The sequence below is a fragment of the Tachypleus tridentatus genome, chromosome 11 (assembly GCF_004210375.1).
Source record: "Tachypleus tridentatus isolate NWPU-2018 chromosome 11, ASM421037v1, whole genome shotgun sequence".
NCBI lineage: Eukaryota > Metazoa > Arthropoda > Merostomata > Xiphosura > Limulidae > Tachypleus > Tachypleus tridentatus.
In genome coordinates, this window is record NC_134835.1 from 89,441,837 (window position 1) to 89,460,705 (window position 18,869).

Sequence of the window (18,869 nt, forward strand, 5' to 3'; positions counted from 1 at the left end):
TGCTACAAACTGCCTTCTTAATTGTCTTCGTTGTTTAATTAGTGTTATCATTTGTTTGTTTGTTCTCCATGTATTATTTGTAGTTTTTTTGTGGTTGCTTTGGTATTACATCATTTGTTGCTTGTAGGAGACGCTCTGTGATTATTTGACGGTATCTGTCAATTTCTGATTGGTTTTTGGCTATATGCTTAATATGGTCTGGTAATATGTTATCTAATTCTTTTTGGTATTCTTGCCAATTTTCTTTTTTGTAGTCGAATTTGTCTTGTTTGAAGATTTTATCACTATGGGGTGCGAGATCGATTGTTTGTTTGTTTGTCCTCAGACAATGACATCGCCCCTGAGTATACGCTTGATACCGGCTATTGTAACACCTGGTTTACATCGTTTGATTTCTGCTACAAGTTGTGGTTGGTTGCAAGTGCCTGGTATACCTTCAATTAAAATCGAATGTTATGGTTTTTAGTTTTTTGTGTTGAAATCTTTGTGTCTTTTTCTTTTCGATTCGACTAGTGTAAATACTTCTTGGTTTTCGGTGTTTTGTTCGTTATCTTGTTCATAGTTAGTGGCTACTTCGTTAACTGTTGTGTTATCAACATCCAAGGTTTTATTTTCATTAGCAAGTTCATTCTCGTAGTCTGAAGCGGTGGAGGAAACTTTCTCTACTGCAGTATAAGTAGTTTCTCCCACTTCTTATTCATTTTCTGAGTTTTCACTCGAATTAGATAATTTTATTATTTTTCTTCTAGCTTTACGTTTTTTTCTTAAATTACTATCCTTTTATTTATCGATTGTTGTTAATTGTTGTTTGTTTTTTTTGCCTCATAACATAAAGCCATTAGTGGAGAAGTGTTTGCGTCGTATGAACCTAAAGATATTTTCTGGCCACCTAAAGAACAAGACTTACTTGGCTAGTTTTTTGGGCCACTGGTAGAACATACATCTTGATTCCTAGACATCATGTAGCTGCTGTCCTTTGCAGTTGTCGGCATCGCGCTTTGTATAGCGACCCGCACTTTCACCACCATGTGAAGTCTCAGTCTGTCTCTTGTGCTGCAGTTGTTGTTCCTTTCTCCTTCGAAAATATGCTTGTGCTACATAGCCCAGGTAACCAAAGATATCTCATTTCAAATGAAGGTCGAAAGTCTTGCACATAAGCTCTCTGTTTTTTTTAAGAGCCCACAAGCAACTCGCCCTTCTTTTACTTTACTCTTACCAAAAGTCTGTAACATTGTTTAATTTGGTTTGTTTTGAATTTCGCGCAAAGCTACTCGAAGACTATCTGCGTTAGCCGTCTTTAATTTATCAGTGTAAGACTAGAGGGAAGATAGCTAGTCCTCACCACCCACCGCCAATTCTTGGGTTACTCTTTTACCAATGTATAGTGGGATTGACCTTAACGTTATAACGCCTCCACAGCTGAGAGAGCGAACGCGTTAGGTGTCACGGGAATTCGAACCCGCGATCCTCGGATTACGAGTCGATCGCCTTAACCGCCTGATCATGCCGGGCCTTGTTTAATTTTATTTATTTTAATGTGCTTGAAACAAAATTAAAAAAAAAATCCAGTTATATTTCCGGGACAAAGTTCTAATGAAGCAGAGACTATATAAAACAAATGAATTTCGTGCTTCACGTTGAATTATTATGCATATTCCACAGAAGTAAGACCATTAGTTTTTAAATATATTAGGATATACATAATACAAACCTAAGCACGTAATACTTAGGTTTTCCATTTCCTTTACTGGTTAAAAATCTGTAAATTTATCTAAGTTTGTTTATTTGTTTAAAGTTAAGCACAAAGCTAAACAATGTGCTAATTGTGCTCTGTCCACCACGGGTATCGAAACCCGGTTTCTGGAGTTGTGAGTGGCAAAAGTTGCAAAAAAAGTAAATGGCTCGTACAGTGCATTGCTACTAGGTATGCAAGCCCTTCCTCTTACACAGAACGCTACGCCTTGTTTCTACGTTTTCATGCAGTTGTTTAATATGTGATTCTTCATTATTGTCCAATATAACCTCCACAATTCATCCGCTCTGTTTGGTCGCCTTCTGATTTTCACACTTTTAACATAAGCCCACATAGCCCTACTAAAACTCATATTAGCATTTATGCAAGTCAAGTTGTGGTTGTGAGAGTTGTGAATTTGTCATTATCCATTTTACCAACAATATATCGTCGTGTCATCGAATTTGCTCTATTTTTGGGTAATTTCCTTGCTGAAAGATGAATCCCAGCCTAAAAAGGTACATTAATGAAAGAATGGAACAAAACATGTAGTTGAGTACATAAAGAACACATATCTTCTGTTTTTTGTTTCACTGTTTCTCGTTCGATGCCTAATTCCATCTTTTTTTGCAACCTCTCCCTTGTTGTGAAAAGGCGCATCTTACCATTTTCGAATTAACATTCAGTAATTCACATATGTATTTACAGCAAAGTAGTTACTAATATCTCTACTTGTAGAATATAAATAATTTATAGAATGTACCTTAGATACAAGTTTTGCTTATATATTTTAACCGTTTATATTATTATTAACAGTACTTTTTTCACATATCCCACTTAGGAGTGTTGCATACAGCTTTTACTGGAATGTGGAGTCTTGCCACGACTTTCCGCTAAAACTTTGATTTCCGTATGAACGTAGATCAGTTCTAGGAACCATGACTCTAAACACACTACTACTTATATATATGATTTTTTCTTCTTTGGATCAGGATTTAGGTCTTTTGGATTTGGAAGGGTCAGGATGAATGCCGATTTCTTATTCCCTTCTTGGTATTTGGTTGATATGGTTTAACTGGCGGTTTCATCGACAAAACACTATTTTTATTACAAATTAAAACTAGATTTATTTCCAAGATGCCAGATACATCTCAGAACCCTTTCTAGTTTTACATGTGTATGTAAAGAGAGTAAGATTTAATGTGGTGTTATAATCTTTTCTTTATTTGGTTTGTGAGACAGTCTTACACATCATAATAGTTCCAATAATTAGGCTAAATCACCAAGAGTGATTTTGACATAAATACCATTTTAATGCATTTATAATTATCCAATGCAGCAATATATTTAAGTTCTAGCTTTAGATGACCTTTGATTAGATATATAATTATAGTTTATATTAACTGAACTGAAAAACTTTGGTCTGACAATATCTGTGTGGTAACGTTTCAGTTCGCGTGTCAACTCATTTATACACTGCTGGCCAAAAATCTTAAGGCCAATGAACATAAAGAAAAAAATATGCATTATGCGTTATTAGACTCAACTACCTATTTGAGTGTAGAACTTCCACAGATGAAAATAACACCACATTAAATGTTACTCTCTTTGCATACACTTTTTAACATGTAATAGGGAAAATGTGAACACTATGAAATTAGCCTAAATACTAGCTGATCAAAAGTTTAAGACCATACTGAAACGAAGCGTTAATCGGTAAATACGTAACGAAATTTAGTCATTTGTGTTCAAGCATTAGCGTTGTCAACATCTTCCACTGACATCTCCTGTGTTACACTGGGTAAAAACATGACAAAGGCTAAGAAGTTGGCAGAGTTTGAACGTGGCAGAATTGTCGTACTGCAAAAGCAAGGTCTCTCTCAACGTGTCATCGCTGCTGAGATTGGGCGAAGTAAAACTGCTGTTGCAAATTTCTTAAAAGACCCTGAGGGATACGGAACGAGAATTTTAAGTGGCCGGCCCAAGAAAATTTCGCCGCCGTTGAACAGGAGGATTCGACGGGTTGTCCGGCAAGACACCAGCCGATTGTCAAACCAGATTAAGGCTCTTACAAACGCAGAATACAGCTCAAGAACAATAAGACGGCATCTACGAGAGAAAAGCTTTAAAAACCGTAAACGTCTTCAAATGCCACGCCTCCTTCCACACCACGAAACAGCTCTGTAAAACTTTGCTGGAAAGCACCAAACATGAGACGTAGTAAAGTGGACAAAGGTTTTGTTCTCTGATGAGAAAAAATTTAACCTGGATGGTCCATATGGCTTCCAACGTTACCGGCACGATAAGGGTATCCCACCGGAGACATTTTCTACACGACACAGTGGAGGAGGTTCCATCATGATCTGAGGTGCTTTCTCCTTCCATGGAACAATGGAGTTTCAGGTTATACAGGGGCGTCAAACAGCGGCTGGCTACATTGGCATGTTGGAGAAAGCATCTTTATTCACTGAAGGCCCTCACTTGTGTGGAAATGACTAGATTTTTCAGCAGGACAACGCTACAATCCACAATGCCCGCAGGACAAATGACTTTTTTATGGCGAATAACGTGATTCTTTTGTTTGTTTGTTTGTTTGTTTTGGAATTTCGCACAAAGCTACTCGAGGGCTATCTGTGCTAGCTGTCCCTAATTTAGCAGTGTAAGACTAGAAGGAAGGCAGCTAGTCATCACCACCCACCGCCAACTCTTGGGCTACTCTTTTACCAACGAATAGTGGGATTGACCGTCACATTATAACGCCCCCACGGCTGGGAGGGCGAGCATGTTTGGCGCGACCGGGATGCGAACCCGCGACACTCAGAGTACGAGTCGCACGCCTTAACACGCTTGGCCATGCCTTTGTTAGCAACAACGTTGGGCCGGGCCCAACGTGATTCTTTTGGACCATTCAGCGTGTTCGCCCGAACTGAACCCCATTGAAAATGTTTGGAGGCGGATGGCAAGGGAAGTCTATAGAAATAAAAGTCAATTCCAAACAGTGCATGATCTTCGTGAAGACAACTTCACCACTTGGAATAACATTTCAGCCAGCCTTCTGCAAACGCTTATATCGACCAGGCCAAAGCGAATGTTTGCAGTTATTCGCAATGACGGCCGTGCAACTCACTACTGAGACCTCTTGTTGGGCATTTTCTACCCTGTTTAGGACTTCTTTTTGGTATAGTCTTAAACTTTTGACCAGCTAGTATTTAGGCTAATTTTATAGTGTTCACATTTTCCCTATTAATTGCTAAAAAGTGTTTTTATTTTTATTTTCTCTTTTCTTATTTTTATCTTTCGAAGCTCTACTCAAATGAGTGGTTGAGTCTAACAACGCAAAATGCATATTTCTTCTTTATGTTCATTGGCCTTAAGATTTTGGCCAGCAGTGTATTACATTTTTTCTGAAAGTAATCTAGTGAACTTTGTAGAAATATGTCGGGCACCGGTTGTTATTTTGCATATTTATGTAGAAAGGTTAATGATATAGATTTGGGTACTTTGTATTATGCTGTTGTGAGTATAGAATTCTATATGCTTTGTAATATATCTTACATATGTTGGTACTATATCAATCCATGCCTGGCAAGCATACTTACTGGGCGTACGCATGTAGTATAAACTTTGATGGTGGTTTTTGTTGAAGTTTCCATGTTTTTGTCTGCCAGACTCTTAGCGTAGTTTTTTTGGTTCTAATATAATTTATGTGCTTGGTTTACATTAGTTTTGAGTCATAAGTCAAGCCTAAAATTTTTTTGATATGCCACTTAGGAGGAGTGTTCCACGAATGTGTAACTTGGAGGTGTGCCTTTTAGTCTTGATTGATTAATTGAATGATAAAACCTTTATTTTTAGGTATTTATTCTGTACTTGCATATTTGACAATATTGCCTTATTCTGTTCAACTGCAGTTGAAGGCTGGTGACTACTCGTAAGGGCTGAGGGCTGTATTTCACATTGTCACATCATCCCCGAATTGTAGTGGGAATCCGTGATTTGGAATTTTTAGGGGCATATTGCTAACATACATGGTGAATAATATAAGGTTAACTACCATTTTCAAGAGATCACTAGATTTTATTGGGGATTTAATCTGAAGTGTTTGTTCAGCAGGGACACCAGAAAAAGAACGTCCGTAGTATGATCTTCTTTCTTCTTGGTTTGGGTTTAGATCATTTTAAACGTGGGAGCGTCAAGTACAATGTCGACCTCTACACCTTACCTTGGTGGTTGGTTGATGTGCCTACAATTTTTTTTTGTTATGATTGTAGAACATTATTGTTCTTATAACGTGCAAAAACCATGAAATATAACAAAGCTATATCCATATGTGTATAATTATAGTAGTATTTAATGCGTTAATATAATTATTTCTTTATTTAGTTAGGGCAGTAGTCATGCGCATTACAAACAGTTATAGTGATATTCACACGCACTTTTCGTTAGAATAAATTACTACAAGGACGTTGTGTATAAGTACATTTTCAATACCCCCACAATAATATGATTTAGGTCAAAGTATAAATAGCCTTAGATTGCGTTTATATCTATAGTTTCATCGCGCAAAGGTACTTAGGACTATTCTTTTCATCTATGCAGCAGCGGTCTAATCCTCGTAATAGCTCAGTTTGCATATTCATGTAAAAAGACAGAGTATGATTGTATGTATTTATATAGACTTTATACTGGAGTATCATTTTCTGATTTATTGGTTAACAACCAATTACAAATCACAACGTAAGTTACCTGCCCTTGACTATATTCTGCTACAGTTCATTTTCGTAGGATAAAAGGTGACATTCACAGTATTTACTTTGTATACCATTTTCTCTTACCGTCCTATAAAGGTTTTTTTCTTAGTTTAAATAAATTCAAATGCTATTAAGTGTTGTTCTTTTATGGTTTAGTTTCACCTGCTATTGAAATATTAAATATTTACTGGAATATTACACTATTTTGTTTCTCTCGCGTTTATTAATTTTTTTATCCGGTTTCGTGACTTCAGGATATAATTTTACTGAGAGTCTAGAAGAAAAACATTTATAGTCAACGTACAATATATTTTGTTGTTATTGTAAGTTCCAATATCGCTATTATCGTCACCTCTCAATTGAATATATACAGATAGAGGAATTTGTACATTTTTGGCTTACTAGTAACATAATTTATTTTCAGAAGTACTAATTTGTTTAATTGAAGTGAAAAATACTGTATGTTATAACAACCAAAATAATAAGTGTCCGACTGAGCATTATTCTTACGTACATGCTGTTGTTGTTTTCTTCTAGCTCCATCTTTAGGATGAAAAAAAAGTATTCGTTTAATTTTGAAAACAATATTGAAAAGTAGAAAGATACTTAAGATATTTAACAGTCGTAGTTAAAGCCAGTATTTCTACCAGGTTGCTGAAAATACATTTAAAAGTATGTATATATTGCCCCTTACTTTGGCGGTTGGTTGATGTGCTTACATTTTTTTTTTTTTTTGATGGCAAAACATTATTCGCCTTACAACGTGCACAAACCCTGATTTTATCAAAACTGTGTTAACGTATGTGTAATTGGAATAGTGTTTATCGCGTTGGTATAATTATTACAGGAAAAAGTCCAAAATTATTTTTACAAACATGTAATAAACAAAATGTCTGTTCGTTTTTCTTTGTTGTTCGCCTTGTTATTCTTAAATTTTAGTATAGAGCTTATTATAACCATGCTTTTTTAGACAGAAACACTGAACACACAGGAAGAATAAATAAAATTCAATCTTACCCTTTCTATTCTGTAGGTTATACTCTTCTGTAGGCAGTTCTGAAAATAAGTAAGAATAATTAAATCCGGTAGGTGGATTATCCCGCTTCTTTTTTCAGTGCTATTTTATTAAATAGTGGTAAAAACAAACACCACAAATTAAACCCGACAGATGGCGCAAACCTTCTATCTGAAGGTTCTGTATTCATAGGATCATTTAGTACCCAGTCGCAATCGTTACATACAATGAATCTGCACAAAACTTACTGCTTTCTTAAACTTAAGTAAAGGTTAGTGTTGTTTACGTTTTAATTTCAAATGACAAGTGTTTAAACACTGACACAAAATAATGTCTATAGCAATAATAAGTAAACTTTTTGTTTCCTTGTAAAGTCAATAAAATAACGTGTGTTTTTTATAAGTTTCCTAGCTTGAGTGTACTTTGAAGTGAATCACTAGCAGAACCATTAATGTTATAAAAAACAACCCCTGCATTAGATCGGTGTGCATTTTCTCTCGAAGAGCCATACTGGTGGTAACATTTATCAATGTTTGTTGTCCATAACACTTTGCAAAATCATTTAAACCCCTAAACACTTTACTTTGTATAGATACATCTATAATTTTTTTCTGGAAGATATGTACAGTATACTTAATAACTTAAGTTTAATAAGTTCATTCTTCTACTTTGAAAATACTAGAATCACTTTGAGAAATAATATCATGATAAGGTTCGTCGAAACCAGCCTGAGTAAATATCTCTTTTTTTGTTTATCTTGTTTTTTTTTAATAAAAACACTTAAAGAAAGTATCGACACGAATTCATAACAAGAAAGCAAAAATAATATAATCAGTATTGTTCAGAGCCCTACAACCAACTAAATGCAACATGGATTACTGTAAGGATATGAAACATTTGTAATCAAAATCGAAATTATAAGTACGAGACATATTTTTATTTGTTGAGACAGTAAGTTTTTTCATTTGTGTTGAATGTATTGCGGTTCATCTGCATTTATTACATGTAAACGGGAAGTATACAATTTTTTTAAAGTTATAAAATAGCTTGGGGATGTTGACAACCATCACAAAAGTCAAATTCAATATGTAATTATTTATTTATAGGCTATGCTCACTCATACATTCTGTTTAAAAGTTCTATATGCGTTTTTGGTAAACCTCGCTGGTTTAGTAATTCTATTTCTATTTATTCCAGTCCTACGGTAGCACGACAGTATGTCTGTGAATTTGAAACGTTAGAAAGCGAGTTTCGATACCCGTAGTGGCCAAAGCATAAATAGCTCTATCTGTAGCTTTGTGTTCAATTAGATACAAACAAACTATTTCCTAAAGTCTTGAAAACTCACCGAACAGATGAATTTAAAAACGTAATCAGTATCTTATGCTTTCTGAGAAATATTTTTATTTTCTTTATGATTTATTTATTTACCAAGTATATATAAACAATTTTCACAATCTCTAAACAGAAAGAGTTTGCCAGTTATTGAAAAAGACGTACATAGCCGTGCGAACATACAGAATAAAAGCAAACATATTTATGCTCCTAAAGTGTTTAAAAAATACAAAACAGAAGTGAGTGCATATTTCCTTAGTCTAGCGTGAACCAATTCAAAACAAACAAGTAGTTAGTTAAACCAACGAGAAGAAACAAGAGGATAGTTAGCTATTTTCTTCCATTTATACAGGTTGTATATTTTACCCTAAGCTCAGCACAGGAACTTCCATTCTTTCTTTCCTCTACATTACATAAACTACAATAAACTTCGACTAAATGTGATTATGTGGTTTTAAGATGTCAAGAAATACCCTTGGTACATGTTAATAACTGATGCATTAAATGATAAAACCTTTTGAGAACAAGAAGGTAACACTCTTATATACGTGTATTACTCTTTAAAAATGTACAACAGCAATTAATTTCAAAGAACATCCTGGAATAATTATTTATTTCTACGTGTCGACTTGTATAATGTTTTTTACTCACACAGTGTTTCATTATTTATATAGTGGGGCCTGGCATGACTCGTAACCTGAAGGTCCGGGTTCGCATCCCTGTCGCGCCAAGTATGCTCGCCCTTTCAGTCGTGGGGGCGTTATAATGTGACGGTCAATCCCACTATTCGTTGGTAAAAGAGTAGCCCAAGAGTTGGCGGTGGGTGGTGATGACTAGCTGCCTTCCATCTAGTCTTACACTGCTAAATTAGGGACGGCTAGCACAGATAGCCCTTGAGTAGCTTTGTGCAAAAAATTCAAAAAAAACAAACAAACTGTTTATGTAGAAAATACAAGAATACGCAGCAGTGGTATATATATATTTTTTTTTACACTCCATGTGAAGAGTAGCCATATTTTTCAATTTGTCATTGTCACAGTTATTGACGAGAGATGAAATTCCCTAAAGCCGGTATAACTCAGTGACAACTCGTAAATCGAATGGTACAATGGGTTTCACATTTAGTCTTCATACTTGTTTCTGAATATTATATAAGGTTAATTGAAACATCGTACATTAGCATCATATAGTCTTCTCAAAGGTATTTACTTATTTCCCTTCGAATGGCTGGTTAAGATCTACAAGACAAATCTTCCCCGCGGTATAGCAGTATGTCTGCGGACTTACAATGCTAGAATCCAGCTTTCGATACCCAAGACAAAAGGAAATTCTACAGAAAAATGTTCTGTAGTTAACAGAATTTTCTTAGTTTTGACTGAGTTTCAGTAGAGAAAGTAATTATATCTATTTAATATAAACCACAATTAAACAAAAATTAGTAACTTGTATAGTTTAAATTTAACACTAGATATAAAAAAAGTTTTATCAATTTGGAACAAAGCCACATATAGCTATCTGCTGTGTCCACAACATAGAATCTAACCCTTGACTTCCCATTTCTTAGACTTACCGCTGTTTGACGGGAAACATTTTAAAGCTTTAAGATCATATTTAATCCTTATCGGAAATTTAGTCGTGACGGGTTATCTGTCTTTCTACTGGAATCTTATATGAAAGGACAAGCGAGCTACGACATCTAAATCTCCGAAAATAATCCAATAAAAAACAAATGTAAATGTTAAGGGATCATCATTTTAAAATCAGAGCTTCTCTTACTTATGTACATTAGTGATTTTTTTTATGTTAGGGCGCGGTGTGAACTAGCAGTCAGCTTGCTCGAACTATGAATCCGGGAGTTTATGGCTGGTGCAGAATGGTTGATAATAACCAAGGACAATTTAGCAGTTAGCAAAGGAGTTTAGTACGGGTTTATTGTTGTGGTTTAATGTTTGAAATGCATTAATACGTTCCGTTTTCTCAATAAAAATACGAATATTAAAATTGTTTTGAACGAAAGTAATTAACAGTTTAAAATCTAAATTTTCAACGTTGGGTTTGAATTGTTCACGTGAATGAGAATAAAAATGAATATAAAACCACATATAAATAAGGTTTAGTGCTGTATTCAGATACACTCTGCATCTTTCAATCAGCATTGTAAGTCGTTATCTTTAATAAGAAATGAGAGCTGTAAACTTAAATATTAAGTTCACTTGAAGTCACCATAATCTGAACTGATAAATTTGTAAATATTTAATGGTGTGATTTGACGGGTTTTAGGGCAATCAGTGTCTTTAGAAGCTTCTTTGGTCGATAAATATGACATTAAATAGGCATTATCTGTGAAATGATAGATTAAGAGGTGTCGAAGTTGTCTGGGGGAAAGGTCAAGAAGTATGAGAAGGATAATATCGAGATTAATCGTTCTAAGATTTCAGGTCACCCCTTAAGGTCCGATTTTAAGTCCAGAAAAAGAGAAAGGATTTTAAACGCTTTTAATGTTATTTAATCAATAATGTATGTTCTATTATTATTAATTACTTCCTGTCAACGATTCACAAGTTTCTGAATGCCACTTCTATAAAATTCTTGGGGTTTGGAGGAAAAGAATCTAGAGAGGGTAGTTTTGATATCTTCCTGTGTTGCAAGCATTTTTCCATCAAGATAGTTCTGCAAACTTCGGAATAGATGATAATCAGATGGGGCAAGATCTGGAAAAAAGAAGGATGTGGAAGTTTTTCCTAGTTTAGCTCTTCAATCTTTGCAGATGTGATCCGTGCATTATCCTGGTGTAACAAAACACCTTTACAATTGATCATAGCAGGTAATTTTTCTTTCAGTGCAACATTCAAGCTCTCTAACTGTTGACAACAGATATAATATATCCATTTTTCATCTCTAGTCACTAGTCTTTCCAAAAAAGATGAGTTACGTTGCAGAAAAGTGCAAATGCCCACTCTTGTTCCAAGGTTGGCTTCTGTCAAATCATGGGGGACCTATTTTCCAAATTTTGATACCTTTCTAAGATGTTGCAGATGACGGTGAACTGTTGAATGGGTTAAATTACGCTTCTGTGCTACTTCATCAAGTGCAGCCAGCAGCAAGTCATCATTAAACTCAACAAGACGATCTGAACGTGGCGCATCACTTAAGCTGTAGCCACCTGATCTGAGGTTCTGAAACCATCTTCGACATTTTCTTTCATTGAGAGATTCTGCACCATAAACACCTTGAATGTTTTGTATAGTTTCTGCTGCACTATTGCCTTTTTTTAAATTCATCAAGCATTATATGCCTAATGTGCTCCTCAAACACATTCATGTTCATAAGGGTTTATTTGATTAACGATCTGAAAAAGAGGTGTTTGGTTAATTTTTTTATTTGTATGAATATTTTTATACACTGTCCTACTACACATTTTAGTCATTAAAGCCTTCTACAAAGACAGAAATGATGATGCACTTTCTGTAATAAAGTTTCGCACATTACTTATGGGACGACCTGATATATCTGCAAAGTAAAGTTTCTTTCAGAATTTTGCGCCAAGCAACACGAGGCTATCTGTGCTTTTATGTTTCTACTTTTGAACTGATAGACCAAAGAGAAGAAAGCTAGTCAAGATCACCTATTTCTAACTTTGCAGCTACTCTTATCCGGAAGTCTACTGGGATTTGACTGTCACTTCTATCGTAAATGTACACTCCCAAAGAGCAGAGTAAATTATCACACATTTCATTGTCATAGTTGTAGACAATTCTCAGTTCGGAATTTAATGTAACTAGTTATAATAATCACTTTTATTACGTTTTGATAGATGTTCAACCTAATTGCCTTGTTCTATTAAAATATTGATTAAACTATACAACACAAATTTTGTTCCTGGATAGTATGTGTTATTTCTTAATTGCTTATGTTGTAAAAGTACAGAAAATGGCCATTATTCCCTTCAAACTTTGCTTTTGTGACCCGGATAATGAAATTTAGAAATTAACCTATTTTCTATTTAAAAACGGGCAAATTTGCACATTTTTATTTACATAAGATCTGAATAAAACAATATATGAATCAAGATTTACATGCATTTATACTAAAGTTGTACAAAAATGTTTAGAAGTGAGTAGTTTTTTGAGATTTGCTACTGTAATGTAAATCACTTTTACGTATCAGTCTCCAAATATAGTCTCCCATCATGTTTTCGTTAGACGCTCCTTGGTATCGGCGTTCAAAGTCCAGCATAACTTGGTGAAAGCGCTCGCCTTGCTCCTCTGACTATGATCCCATATTCTCTTTGAATTCATCAAGATGAGCGTCAAGGATATGAACTTTCAGGGACATCGTGCAGCCCATTTTGCCGTAATTCTTCACCAGAGTCTCAACCAGTTCCATATAATTTTCGGCCTTGTAATTGCCCAAAAGTTCCAAACCACTGCGACAAAACTGCCCCAAGCTTTTTGTTACTTCCTACTGAGCTTCGTGGGGAGTTCTATGCACTCCAGGATCTTTCTTATTTGTGCTCCAACGAAGACACAACTTTGAGCTTTGCCTCAGACATCTTAGAGAAGAAGTCTCGAAGTTACTTGAAGGCTGCAAACTCCTTATCAAAAACTGTGGCAAATTGTTTCATAAGATCAAATTTTATGTGCAATGGTGGGAACAACACCTTCTGGAGGTCTAGTAGTGGCTCACACTTGACATTGTGCCTCCCCGCAAAGAACTCGGTCCGTTGTGGCCAGTGCTTCCTGTTGTAGTGTGCTGCGGTGTCCTTGCTGTCCCAAAAGGCAAATATAACAGCGAAACTTGGTAAAGCCTCCTCAAAGACCCATCAGGGATGCCACCATTTTGAAGTCTTCGATAACCTCCCAGCTATACTCATCATACTTCAAGGATTCTAGCAAGGTCTTGACGCTGCTGTATTCCTCTTTGAGGTGCACCGAATTTTAAAAGGTCTAAAATTTGTATAATATAAAATATTACAATTCGAGCAAGCAAAAATTGTCCGTCTTACCTTCTAGAGTTTATTTTGAAGTGCTTGCAGGGAAAATTAGGTGCCCAGGGTTTGTCTTGATCCCCGACAAACATGCCGAAATATGCCTTGTAGGCTTCACACATTTTAGCAGATGCTGTCACAGAGTATTTTTTCGCTCTTGTCTTGATAAATTGGCCACATACATAGTAGAATGCGTCTGGAGAATGCTTGCAGCTTCTTGATGCCACCTCTGATAAAATCAGTTAATTCACGTGTTCACTTGGGCAGACTAAACTGAAGTGGTGAGTGGTAAGCTCCTGTATATATATTACTATGGAAAGTTCTAGAACATTCTAAAAGGTTCTTGAAAATTTTCGTAAGTTCTACAACATTCTAGAAAGTTCTTGAAAATTCTTGTAAGTTCAAGAAAATTCTCTATCAGCTACTCAGCACTGAATCTGCCTGGAATGTTCTGGAAAATGGGTAAATTTGAAAATTTCATTACCCAGGTCACAAAAGCAAAGTTTGAAGAGAAATATGTCTTTTCCAAAGAGAAAAAAAAGCAAAAATAAATAGATTCTCCCTTTGCATCCTCAAATAAAAAGAAAAAGAGACATTGCATTGACACACTTTGCCCACTTAAAAAAAGAAAAAAAATTTGCCATGTGAAAAAAAAAATATTGCACCTTATTCGCAACATCAAATAATTGCGACAAACTCTACCCTCCATCTTAAAGGACGACAATAATCTTCACTTAGCACTTGAAAAAAAGAATTATATGTTTTATTCGCTGGCTGAAAACACCCCGAAACTTGAAAAATATGATTTACAGTTCTCGATTGTATCTTTGTCAGCATCATATTTTTAAAGTTTTGGGGTCTTTTCACACCAAACTTTTATTACTGCAAGGTTCCCCGGTAGGACAGCGCTAAATTTAGGGACTTAAAACGTTAAAACCTAGGGTTTGATTCCACGTGATGAACACAAAAATATCCCAGTGTAGCTTTGCTATAAAGAAAAATAACCAACTTACTCCAGAATTATAGAACTCTTAAAATTAAATTCCGTCATATTTATTCTACGTTTCACAACTCCAGTACATATAATGTACGTAGTTGTGAAACGTAAAATAAATACATACACATATAGTGTATAAAAGTAAACGTTATGTATTCAGTTTCTGATTTTCCAAAAATAGATATCACAATATTTGAATTTTTAAAGTTCTTGCTTTCCTTAGGAGGCCTGGCATGGCCGAGCGCGATAAGGCATGCGCTCGGAATCTGAGGGTCGCGGGTTCGCATCCGAGTTGCGCTAAACATGCTCGCCCTCCCAGCCGTGGGGGCGTTATAATGTGACGGCCAATCCCACTATTCGTTGGTAAAAGAGTAGCCCAAGAGTTGGCGGTGGGTGGTGATGACTAGCTGCCTTCCCTCTAGTCTTACACTACTAAATTAGGGACGGCTAGCACAGATAGCCCTCGAGTAGCTTTGTGCGAATTTCAAAAACAAAAAAACAAACAAAGCTTTCCTTAGGATTAAGGTAACTTAATACTAAAATCCTATTTGTAGCCGTATAAGGATTCTTACAAAACGGCATATTGTGGGAAAATGCTTTCCACTCCAGAATACAATTATAGTAATATTATATATTCTTAAATACTTATAACCATAGATATTCCATGAGAGACTTTCGTGTTCATGTCCTATTTGCCCATGTGTGGTTATCGGATATCATCTAGCTGCGGTCATTGATCTTAGTTACAACTTAGTTGACACATACAAATATAATAGAGTAACTATACAAAATAATGCTCAGCAGTAAAGTGCAGAGAACATTGAAAGGGCAAAGGTATATTTATAAAAAGAAAACTTTCCAAGCGTCGCAAGGCAACCATTTTTTCACAAAGGAGGGTTAACGGAGACTACAGGGACTACCAGTTTCCTCTCTTACAAATTGGGTAAAAACCATCGAGGCAACAAATCATCATTTGTTCCTATTCAATTGATTTTATAAAAATAATACTTTGCCCCCTCTCTATACTAAAGTGTGTAAAATATAGGTCTATTATTCAACCAAAGACGTAAATAAAATGTCTGTTTATTACCGTATTTTTAGAACTTTATACTTCGATAGATTAAGCATATTTCAAGTAACACTTTTTTGTTTTGTTTTTCTATATGCACTCGGTTTCACATATTTCTGTAGCTCTTCGTTTTATGAATATTACTGTAACTTCGTTCTTTCATTGTCGGGTTCTTTTCAATTATCTGAAGCAAATAATTTAACGTAATAAATTACTTTATCTCTTCCTTTAAGATTTGTAAAACTTTGAACTCTTATATACTGTCGTTAGTTACTCTAGGCTTACGTTAAAAATGACGTCAGCTAACATATAGCAACTCAATTTGTATGAAGTAATCGCTATAACTAACAAACTGGCTGGTTCAGTGTATATCTTCATATAACACTACACTGTTTTATCACTGACTATTTTTCAATTCACCTTCTAACAACACTTCACAGATACTTTCAATATACTATAACAAAACGTCACATCTTAAAACATTTTACGCGTGCTACGCCTACTCGCTTCTCTTCCGCCAGTTGCACGGCAGTAAGTCTGCTGAGTTATAACGCTAAACACTGGATTATACCCGTGGTGGGCACAGCACAGACAGCACATTGTGGAGTTTTATAACTAACTACAGAAAATAACAACAAACTACACCCTCTAGCCAACAACCACGTTACAACATTAAAAACTAATTTATAGCACTATGATAAAATTTTGATATATGTACGAGACCATGTAATTCGTGGGCAAAAGTAAACCTGGCAGTATTGTATCAAGGCCTATGTTAAGGCCACGGTTCCAGTTTTAATATGAGAATCGTGGCTTGTCAGTGTGAAGAGAGTTTTTCACACCATTATTTTCAGTTTAGTAATGAAAGTTAAACATACATCATGTTATTATCACTAACATAACAGCACCCTGTATTGTATAACATTGTTGCACAGTATAGAAAAGTATAACATAATGCGGCATGGTAATCACAGAACTCCGTTACCGTAACCAGTTGTATTGTTCTAATTTCATTCACCGCATTGCAGGAATTTAACTGCGATACGTTGACTACTACTTAGCATGTTACACATTGCACTTCTTTCTTGAATGAAATTATGGACCGTATATATTATACGATTTTAAAGGATCATATTTAATCACACCTAACTATTGTACAAGATGTTGCTCAGAGTTCAGAAAATATTATGGACTGCACAAAATTTAATATATCCTACAGATGTATTATCGCAATCCTAGTCAGAATTCAATGAAACCTATAGGCTCATATAAAAGTTATATCTTGAATATGATGAAATACAGTCTTGGGCAAAATGTCTGCGCATTTCTTAACAAATAAAATCATTATTATTAAGATGGAATATAAATACATTTAGTGTTGTCAAACTGAGAAATACATATTACATTAAACATTTACATATGTAATTTGTATAATGAGACAGGTTATATGGACATCGTGAACGACTTATTAGAAAAGCGAACAGTTTTATCAGACACCTGTAGACAGATGTATAATTCAGCATTTCACCTATCACAAAAAATCGTTACATAAACATACATAATGCCAATATATAACATCAAATTATTATAAACTGCATCTGTAACCTTATATTAAACAATATCAGTTCATATTAAACAATCAGTACTTGACTGGTCCTCCTAATAACCTCCTCACGGCGACGTAGCATGCTGTCGATGTGTTTATTAATGTAATCCACCATGAGTTCATTGAAACTTGTCATTAGAAGGCGCTGGAACCCAACTACAGCAGCTGGTATATGGTTGGTGTTAGCAATTTTTTGCCTCAATTCTGTCCAACAGTTTTCAATGGGATTACAACTTGGAGACGTTGCTGACCATAGCAATCTTACAATATCCTTCTCGTCGAGGTAGTCTTGTTAAGCATTGGCATCTTATGGAACACAATGTTATGACGAAACCATACCCCAGCATATGGCATAAATGTCATCTATGTGATGCCTGTAGAAGGCACCACTGACGTTTCCCTGGAGGATATGAAGAGCAGTTTTTCCATCATGATGAATAGATGCTCAAATATGTACTACATTAACTCCTGCGTGTTCCTTTGGAAAAAGTCAGCCTTTCTTCATTTGTTTTCCAGGCAAATAAGGATCGCTAGTTTGAATTCTCGTCACACCAAACAGCAGTAAAAGAGTAGCCCAAGAGATGATGGTGGATAGTGATGATTAATTGCTTTCTGTCTAGCCTTATACTGCTAAATTAGGGACGACTAGTGCACATAGCCCTCATGCATCTTTGCGCAAAATTCAAACACACACACACACAAAACCAGGCAAATGACAAACACGAAACCAAACATCAACTTTAACAAACCAATAAATAGACTAATCTGAAAAGATGGAATGTCACTAGGGTTCTGTCTTAAAGTTGACACATTGTATTGTCGAAATAACATTGTGATGGCGTTGAATTCCGATTAATATCAGTTTGTAAATAACTCTTCTTATAAAATAATCTTGTTTAGTCAATCTCCAATTCACTGTTCTTCTAGACACCCTGAAATGAACCTGTTTATATAATTCCTGTTGTAAGGCGTTTTAAGACTTCTTCCTACCGTAACGTGTTATCGTGACCAAAACACAGTCATCTCGGCCAGTAGTCTTTCGACTACAAGTAGACTTTCCTGGAACAAAGTGTCCTGTTGTCTGACGATGTTTCAGACTTCTGGATGTAGTACACTGGTGTACCTTACTACTCTAGAAATGTCTGTTTGTTTCATACAATTTCTGGATATTCAAATAATCAAATAATTTGGCACCATAAAACTTCTGGCACGTGACGAAGCATAACTCTACATCAAGTACAGAGAACCTATCTGAACAATGCGTTGATCTGTTCCGAAAAGATATCAAAAGCACACCCTTTTATACAAACAGGTGTGTGTGTGTTTTGACAAACAAATACTCAAAACAACTTATACAAACCAGAATAATTAGTACAC

At 35.4% G+C, this 18,869-nt stretch overlaps 1 long non-coding RNA gene across 1 annotated transcript in view; it reads right to left on the minus strand.

Annotated features, from left to right (window-relative positions):
- Positions 1–7,500: 7,500 nt before the first annotated feature.
- The window catches only part of LOC143232727 (uncharacterized), a 36,509-nt gene continuing 25,140 nt past the window's right edge, over positions 7,501–18,869 (minus strand). Inside the window, exon 5 of the long non-coding RNA XR_013017700.1 lies at positions 7,501–7,539. This is a non-coding gene — a long non-coding RNA (uncharacterized LOC143232727). The remainder of the gene's footprint in view (positions 7,540–18,869) is intronic.